The sequence below is a fragment of the Marmota flaviventris genome, chromosome 16 (assembly GCF_047511675.1).
Source record: "Marmota flaviventris isolate mMarFla1 chromosome 16, mMarFla1.hap1, whole genome shotgun sequence".
In the NCBI taxonomy this organism is placed as follows: Eukaryota; Metazoa; Chordata; class Mammalia; order Rodentia; family Sciuridae; genus Marmota; species Marmota flaviventris.
The window spans coordinates 14569045-14579238 of record NC_092513.1 but is presented as its reverse complement, the minus strand read 5'-3'; the positions used below and the strand labels follow the sequence as shown (position 1 = coordinate 14579238).

The 10194-nt window shown below is 39.0% G+C and overlaps 1 pseudogene; it reads left to right on the top strand.

Moving 5' to 3' along the window:
• The first annotated feature begins 2909 nt into the window (after positions 1-2909).
• Positions 2910-3493, top strand: LOC114103348 (small nuclear ribonucleoprotein Sm D3 pseudogene; annotated as a pseudogene).
• The last annotated feature ends 6701 nt before the right edge of the window (positions 3494-10194 follow it).

Here is a 10194-nt window from a genome sequence, read left to right as displayed (position 1 = left end):
AAACACATCTAATTTAACTGGAATTAAATTAGATGTCAGAGCAAATTTGTAGTACCGGGAGTATGGATAAAAAGGGAAACAACTGCAATTCAAACCCAGTTTCTCCTACTACACCCCTACAACACCTATCACTTCTGTGACCTCAAAAGGTGTGGGGAATTCTCCCATCAGCAAGTAAACCATAAATTCTGGCTAACATATACCAACTGGGTGTCCTCTAATTCAATTCAGTTCTGAAACTGTCTATGTGGAGACAGGATCAGATTCCACTGATTAAGGAGCTCAGATCCCAAGACTGCTTTTTCTTGGTCATCTGGGTGAACCTCTGAATCAAGCAGTCTTAACTTGAAGTGTTACATTTTGTATTGTTACATTTTCTGGGGCTTGAAATCAAGATCAGACTTTCAAAGAATGTCCTAATTCCAGAAGATTAAAAAAAAAAAAAAAAAGCCATACTCTCAGTAGGGAAATGCCAGGCACCCTCAATAAACATGGTAGGAAGGGCCCAGGATGGATGGGGATGGATGGAGGGACTTCTCTAAAGCGTACTACTTGACTTTTTCCCATTCCCCTTGTAAGGCTGTATAGCAGGAGGGCAGAGGAAGAGTCAAACTGGGGACTGCAGAAGGTTTCCCTCACACATCCCCTCAAAAACTCAAAAGAATTTGCTTCCAATGTGAGCACTAGAGTATGGTCTACTTGGTCGACTCCCATCCTTTACTGAAATATGAAAGCAAGATAGGATATGGCTTATTCTGTTCATGTATGACTAAGATTCCAAGCTCAAAAAATACAAACTCCCAAACCAAAGAGATGGCAAAAATCCCTGGACCACTAGGAAAATGTGCACCCTTGTCAAAGAAAAGAGGATTTTTGGGTCATCAGAGGGCTTAGACATGTACCTTCTCCATCCTCCACCAACAACAGGCTTAGAAATGCCTGATAACAAGTATATTAAATAAGATAACATATGTAAAGCACCCAGCATGGAACTCAACAGATATTGGAGATTCAATAAATATTAGTTCCCTTCCCTATTAAAAGGAACACCAGCTATAATGTTTATGCTATCTGCTGACCATTATTACCATGTAGCACAGTAAGAAGTGTGTGCATAATTAAATATGTACCACCATGGTAATTTTGTTTTTAAATTTTATTGATAACATCATTATATACATTATGTAAGCTCAGAGTTTTTCTGCTTATGCAGCATAGTTATGTTTCTAACTTAAAAAAAAAAAAAACTCAAGGGAACATCTGAGAAAAGAACTGTTTAGTGGTTTAACAAGGTAAAAAGAAAAGTTTAACAACTTCCTGAAGTGTGAAATATCACTTTGCTCATTGTTCTTCCTGTCCAAACCCATCCCCAGCCCACCCTTCAACCCTGGTCCTCCCCCCACCCTCCCTCGTCCACCCACTACACAATACTGACAGTGATAGTTCTCCCTACCTTTACCCTCATTTTAAAAATTAAAACTAAAACAGCTTCCCTTGTCACTACTAGCAAGAACCAGGAATATCCCCTTCCATCTGTTCTCTTAATACTTCTGCAGTTCAGCTTTACAGTTTAGGGACCCCAGCCAGGGCAGCGATTGCAACAGGAGTTGATGGTTCTCTGCCAAAACAACCCTCACTCCAGAATCATTGATCAAAACACTACCTGGAAATGATCATGGGCTGTCACTCAAAGCCTCAGGGAACTGAAAGCAACCACACCCATTTATCAATATCTGGAACTAGGAGGGAGCTAGCATCAGAATGAAAAATAGCCAGACCTCTCAAACTTAAAAGCAGACATTAAAATAACCCAGAACTGGAGTTGAAGTTGAGATTGCAGGGAAGCCAGTTGGAACTCTCCATGATAGTCTAGATAGGAATTATTTTTCTTTAAAACCTTAGGAAGCCATTGAACATATTTAGGAAAGCCTCAAAAGTGCCTATCACTGAAAAACAATCATCTTATAACCAATGTCAGGAAATGATACTATCCACAAAAAGAATCAATTGCTTCAAAATTAGTGTTGTCGTATCAAAAAACTTCAGCTCCCAGTTCAATCATGGGGAATATTTTAAATGTGTTCATCACAGAAGTCACTAGACATAAGCTGGTTGACCTAGTTGCCCAACAATATCCTTTGATCAAAACTTGATTAAATCAAAACTGAAATTGAAAATAGGGTCATGGTCAATAGGTAATGCCACATACACCGACTCCTACAGCTATTAAAAAACAAATCAAAAAAGTAAACAACAGGATTAAATCTCTTAATTCTAGCCATTCTCCAGACCTTGGACTCTCCCACCCATAATTTTACATATTCTAGTTACTACTGTCATTCATTCATTCATTTCTTCTTTTTTTTTTTTTTTCCAGCACTGGGGATTGATTGAACCCAAGGGTGCCCTATCTCAGAGTATTATATTCCCAGCCCTTTTTATTTTGAGACGGTATCTCACTAAATTGCCCAGGTTGGCCTTTAACTTGCAATCCACCCAGCTGAGCCTCCCAAGTTGACTACTGTCATTTCTTATAAAGAATGACACACTGCTTATCTTGTAACTGTTTGGGCTTTTTGCTGGTAGCACACGTATTTCTTTTCACACTAAAGACAGAAGAGAAAATAGAAATGGCAATAAGAATCCTGGAACTGGCGAGAGTTGCCAGGTTTGCAAAAATGAACCAATATTTTGATCTCCAAAACATTTTTAAACTAATATCTTGCTGGAAATTTGTTATCAAACCAAGTGAACTTTAATAGCTGGCTTTAAAAATTAACCTCGAGATTCTGGGAACGTGGTTGCCGCCATTCGCTTTCCTCACGCCTTTGCAGTCGCGTCAATTTTAGCCACATCTTAGAGAAGGAGGAGTAGGCCGCCGCCGGTGAGGGGAGACCGAGGATAGAACTCTGTTCGGGCCAAGATGTCTATTGGTGTGCCGATTAAAGTTCTGCATGAGGCCGAGGGCCACATTGTGACATGTGAGACAAACACGGGTGAGGTATACCGAGGAAAGCTCATTGAAGCAGAAGACAATATGAACTGCCAGATGTCCAGCATCACAGTCACGTACAGAGATGGCAGAGTAGCACAACTGGAACAGGTGTACATCCGTGGCAGCAAGATCCGCTTCCTGATTTTGCCTGACATGCTGAAAAATGCACCCATGTTAAAGAGCATGAAAAATAAAAATCAAGGTTCAGGGGCTGGCAGGGGGAAAGCTGCTATTCTGAAGGCCCAAGTGGCTGCAAGAGGAAGAGGACGTGGAATGGGACGTGGAAACATCTTCCAAAAACGAAGATAATTTTCTCTGTTGAACAGAATTTTACTCTTCTTCTTTTAGATTATCTGAATTCATGGGGATAGGTGCCTGTATGTATGTTCTAGGTTTTGTTTGGGGATTTTTGTTTTGTTTATTGACATTTTTCTCTTTAGATCAGAGGAAATGTCAAACTAAATAAATTTGGTTATTTTGTTTTTTGAAAAAAAAAAATTAACATTGAAATGAAACAAGAATGTTGGGCAGGAAATTGGAGCATCCAAAAAACATGGATGAGGACATCTGTGAGATCTAAGTCAATTTAAAAAAAATCTTCATTCTAACTCTACAGAGAACCTTAGTGACACACCCAGATATAGAATCTGTCAGGGGAAGCAAGTTTACTAGTCACATAAACAATACTAAACACAAAAGAAGGCATATGCCTTAATAGAAGCAAACAGCTTCTTTTCACCATGTGAATAGTTATTATTTTAAAAAATAAATTCCAACATAATATTTATAAGATATAAGTGTTTGAGTGATTCTCCACCCACATTTTTACCCCCCAAAAATCTAGCTTGGTTACTTCATAAATGTTCAAACTTATTTTCTAACTTTTACCATAGAAACTTACTACTTCATTTAAATACAATGCATAGTGTATTTCCTTTAAAATTAGTACTCATAAATACCTTAATGACATGATGTTCTAGTCTCAAAAAGTTACAGAATAATGTAGCTCATCATGTCACTGCCATTTCTTAAAAGGTTATCTTACAACTCTACCTTCTGTAGTTCACCTCATTAATAAAGTTGTTCAAAACAATCTAGGGGTTGGGGAAGAGGATTAATTCTATGGTGATCTCAAAACAGTTTTTCCCTGGATACACAAATTTAGGCTAGACTCCCATGAGATAAATAGAACTCTTCCCAGTAAAGCTTTGGTCTAAAGAATACAACATTCCTTCAAGCTGGCTTTTAAAAAGATAACTCCCAGAATCTGAGGATAGGCGGTTCAGCTCAGCCTCCCTCCCTATGCCTTGTGCCTCACTCTTCTTCACCCACCTCTCACTCTCCTTCTGCAGGGTATGCAGCCCAGCCGTCCCTGTCTGTTCCAATCCCAGATCAAGTATCCATGCACCCTATTCCAAAACTGCTTTAGTCTCAGGCAGAGAGCAGGCAGAGTCCTTTATTAAAAACCAGGCTGTAAAAGACAGTGGAATGAATATGACATAACTTTCCTATGTACATATATGAATATGCCACAGTGACTGTCACCATGATGTACATCCACAAGACTGGGGTCCTAATTAGAATAAGATATATTCCATGCTTACATAATTATATCCACTGTCATGTATAATTAAAAAGAACCAACAACAACAACAAAAAAAAAACAAAGAACAAGGTTATAAGAAAGCATCCTCTGGGAGAATGGACAGTTCTCACATAAAGCAGGCGTATGCTAGACAGACACCCCAAAGGGTGTCTGACACCATCTCTAAGTCTCCACACATAATGGTGAGTTTACCATCAGGGAGCATATTGCTCAGATATCCTCAGTCATTTTCTCATTAAGATCATGTACAAATTATTCAATTGCAAAATATGTTTCCTATTCTATCTTTGGAGATACTTGTGAGACATAATTCTCCTTCTCCTCTTAAGAATCTGGCCATTTCACATAGTCACAGTGAAGAAGAATATCTGTGGCATTTAGGTATCCCCAACACTCCCAAAAAATATCAGGAATAAAATGTTCTTGTGATAAACCAGGTAGAATTTTATATCCTATTACTAAAGAACTTCCATTTCCCCTATCAACCCAATACATGGCTTGCAACTTCAATAGCTTTGGCAAAATCACCACTACTGGACAATAACTAACACGAAGTTCCAAGTTGGAAAAATTCATTCCTCCTCCAAAAACCTAAAGGAAACTATCCAAACAATAATAAAGACTAAAATTACAATTTACACCATAGGAGTATTGTCCTTCCTACTTTTTAAACTTTTATTGAACATCTATTATGTTCTACATACTTGTGCTTTTATTGAATATATGAGATAATTTCATCTGTACAGGAACCTCACAATTTTGTGTATTGAAAAACTCTCATCCTCAAAATTATTTAGTTATTTGCCAAAAAATATAAAAGAAGAATTTAAACCTACTTCTGCCTGATGCCAAAACCTACGTTGCTTCTTTTACCAGCATTAATAGCTAGGGTTTATTGAGTACTTACTGTTGCCAAAGATCTAATTCCCAGTGCTTCACATATATAACTTAGGTAAGACATGTAGAAACTGGTTAGTATTAGCTCCATTCTGCATATATGAAGTACAAAAAGGTTAAATATTTGCCCAAGTTATCAGAGCCTATGAACAAGGAAGCTGAGATAACAACCCAAGCAGTCCAGTTGCACTCACATCAAACTGCTTCCACCGGAGAACTGATTCTGTAAATGGCTGGTTACTTCCTCATGTACCTTCTTTGTGATCATTCTCATTATTAAGTTCATAGCACTCAAATGTATCTGCATGAGCAACAATGAGTCACAAATTCAAAGGGAAACTGAGTTAAAACTGCAAGTCTTGGGGCTGGGGTTGGGGGTCAGAGGTAGAACGCTCAGCTAGCATGCATCAGGCACTGGGTTCAACCCTCCGCACCACCTAAAAATAAAATAAAGGTATTGTGTAGAATACCACCTACAGCTAAAAAATAAATATTAAAAAAAATCGCAAGTCTTGTCCTTGCATACATGGAGAACAATCTTGATCTCTAGGATTCATTTTCATTTCTGTGCAGAGATGTGTGTAGTGTTTGGGGAGGTTAAGAGCATGATATTAAATAATATTGATAATTCTTTCCTAAAAATGTTCTTTTTCTTACCTCTCCATTTTAGCATAGTTGCTGCTGAGAGACCTTTAATATACTATACTCTTCCAGTATCTTCCTCCCTCCCATTGCCCCATTAAAAGTCTTACAGTTTCAAATGACTACAGTGTAACTGGTTCAGATAATGTATTGTCATGCACACCTTATACATTTTATCCAGGGGTCTCTTACCATAAGCATCACTTCAATGGCAACAAACTGGATATGGGCCATGACCTGTGGGGCCCTGGCAACCATTAACTGTCAACAACAGCTTATGCGTGATGCTAATGACGTTCCTCAAGAAGCCACATTTGCATGACTCCACAATTTGCTAAATCCCCTTAAATTTTGCTAATAAAAGGCTGGCGAGGTGTTTTTTATTATTAATTTGTTTCCCTTTTCATGACTTTCTATACAGGGACAACCACTTACATTCAAGCAACTAGAGCATATCCCTTTCTTGACCACCAAAAACCAAACCAAACACCCCTGTGGTAATTGCTTTAGATGCAGACTCTTTTTATGACATTCACAAAGCTGGGAAAGAACTGCACGAACATTGTACTTTGGGAAAGATGAAGCCAATTTCAGAATCCAGTTTTCAAAGGAAAATGCCATGTTTGTTTCATGTCAGCCTCTGCTTCAGATCAGAACCATGACTGGGAGAAAAAGGAACAAAGCTGAAACCGTTGGTCTGGCTGGTTACTTCTAAGCAAAGCAGAGGGCAGATGGAAAGCCTCTCAGTTGGCTGAGCTCCTTGTCTTGTCTACCTCCAGTCTCTGGAAGCAGCTGAGCAAAGCCTCCCTCAATGAATGAGAATTAACACTCTCTCTCTCTCTCCCTCTCTCTCTCTCTCTCTCTCTCTCTCTCTCTCCCCCTCCTCCCTCCCCGCTACACACACACACACACACACACACACACACACACACACACTCTTCCAAATGTTTATAAATAACATTATTTAAAAATACAGACTGGTTGTCACACAGACAGGTGCTCTGGCTGCCTTAGCAGTTTTAATACACAAGGCTCACTGCCCAGTTTGGCAAAGGTCCCATCTCCTCTCCCCTCCGACTGATCCTAGAGTGACACAGTATACAGCCTTGGGTGTATATGTGATCCTTGAACTCAACACAATCTCTCATTAAGTTGGAAAGACTTCTGGAAGAGAGCCTGTGGTATGTTGTGGGTTTAGAATCAGGCTTTGGCGTTATATGTGTGTGGGTAAAAGAGAAAATCAGCTATGCTTATTGCATCTGCTTGCAGTCACATTTGCATATGCACATTATTGCCGGCTACCTACATACATGTGGAATTAATGAATGAATGAAAACATGTAGCTACACATACTCACACATACACAAACACAGGGAGAGGTATATAACTATGCCACAAATATATAAAGCATTTAACTGATTGACAGATTCTGGTAGGGACAGAGAGAGAAAAAAATGCCATAGTATTTTTAAATGAGCATCTTGTCCTGTATACAAATGTCTTACTACAGACTATTTATTTCATTGATTTCTAGTTAAAAAAAAAAAAATCTGAGCATTGTCTTTGCTAACACAAGCACCAACCCATCACATCTCTTTTGTGTTTCCCTTATTGGGTGGCTGTGTATAAATTCCAGTAATTCTCCTGCTGTATATGTAGGTCATGTGTGAAAAACAAGTCTCAACTCAGTGATCAGGGGGCCATATCTTACCGTCTATCCCATGACAGTCATCTGCAACACAACTGGGCACTGGCTGTATCCAATCTATTTCTACACTGTATTGTCACTGGTCAAAAATGGCCTTGTTCTGTTATTCCCTCCATTTTCCAACTGAAAGGGGGAAAGAACTGATAAGCCTGAGCTCAATTTTTTCTGGCAATTATTGCAAAGGTCCTACTGTGAGGGAAGCCCTGCCCTTTGGTGCAGAATGACATGCAGCCATCCAGGGTTCAGACAAAAGGAGACCCTGCTTTTCAGCAAGTGTACTCAGCCATGTATAGGCATACTGGCAGAGATGCCTGCCCATTCACCACTTAATGGGAAAAACAGAGAGACAAGAACTTGAGGGGGGAAAAGTAGAATGGAGGATTATCAAGTGACACCAGTGGAGAGGAATAACGTCAAGATGTGAACTTGGTGAAATAAAAGAAATAATTTTGGCCACAAGAAAGTAAATCACGGATATAATGTGGAAATGTTTTTGTACTATCCAGCTAAATTATGCTGTTATTATAATAAAGGTTACTATCATGATGCTGAAAATGTGAAACTGAAAGTCATGCTTCTCCCCCCACCACCCACTAAGGCACAGCTGCACATTAATTCAACCAAATGAAACTGTTAGGATGAAATACCACCGGGATGCATTCTAAAGTGTAATTCCTCTGAAACAAGTATGTAACTTTATTAAAAAACCAAAGTACCCGTCAAAAGGTGAAAAAAAATATATTACATTATGATGAAAAAGAGGTCATTCAAGAAAAGGCTGAAATAGCACTTCTTTTTGAAATGGCATATGGAGGCTTTTCTACCACTGGAAAAAAAAAAGTGACTTTTTCTTAATACTTGTCCTTATTCTCTGCTCATGAACAGAAGGAAAATGCTTGTAGATAAAGTCACTTTCAACTCTAGGCCCTGGCACATGTTCCTCTCTGGAGCCAAATGCTCTCGTCTTTCCTCCTTTCAACTGTACCTAGTGATAATTCCTCTGCCCATCCTATACTCCCATCTACAAGGAAAATAGTTGACAGGAAGTCATGTCAAAGTCAGGTCTCTGACATACCAGAAATTATTTCTCCCATCAAAAATCACTCATTTTAAAGAATAAGAAATGAAATGAACAGGGGGAGATTAAGTTAATTTTTAAATCTGTTATTAGTTGCTTCTCTTTAGTCATAATGGAAGGGGAAACTATAGATTCAGTAGCAATGAACATTTTTTCCATTACAAAGAATGACTTATTCAGTGGTTGAATCATTAGAGAACGATCCCTCTGGCCTCATGGAACTCCAAATGTAGAAGCAAAAAGGAAAAAAGTTTAAGATATAAAATATATTATAAAATTTGGGGAAAAGTGAACTACAATCCCCAATGAAATTACCTCTTATGTCAATTAAGAGAGTGTTTGTTAGAGCATTAACAGCCTTAGGCAAACTCAACAAACCCATTCCTGGCTGCCGGTAATGACAGATTTCTTAGGGAGTATTATTTAATTAACAATAATTTGAAAGAGCAGCTCAGCTAAGAAACTGCATTTACTTACTGGAAACACTAAGCAATGGTAAGTGAAAAAGACATGCAATTTGTTAGCTTTCCCATTATCTTTTGTTGCTGAAATACAGAAGCAGCTGATAGGTATTTGCCACTAGATATTTTCCACTGTCTGTGAGGCCAACATGTCCAAAGAATTTTAGCTCTTACTGTGCAAGGCTGCTAATAGTCCTCTGCAGTTTTATTCTGTTAAGAAATCCCCCAGGGCCCCAAGTGTTCAGGACCAGCATTCTTTGTCCTTCCCCACTCTAGACAAGGGCAACTGCTAGCTCCCCTTCCTTGTATACACCACGGTCCCTCCCACCCCCATACATCATTTGCTGCTAATCACCTAACACAAGGGATGCCTTTTGTTCTAGCTGCCTTCCCAAGTCGCTTAGGTTGCATGAGTAACTTGATGGTGGGCTGGGCCTCACCTCCTCCCCCGAAGATGCTTAGACCTAGTAGCACTGGAAGCAGGGGAGGTGAAACTTCTCCCTTCAGAGTTACTGAATTTAATTCCCTACATCCAATGGCCACCTTTCCAGTGGATTATAATTTAAAAACCAATTCCAAACTGGCAAAGGGAGTACCACTTTAAGTTCTCCTGATGTCTAAGAGGAGCTGGCAGCAGGAGGTGAACTCCAGAGCTCAAGTTTAGAGATGAAGCAAAAATAACTCATTCCATGGAAAAAGGAAAAAAGTAAGTTTTAAAATTTTTCATCTGCTATGACATATCTTCACAAATTGTTCAAGATTGGTCAGTGAAATGAAGAGATTGTCAGTTTATTCCCTGTGGGAGCC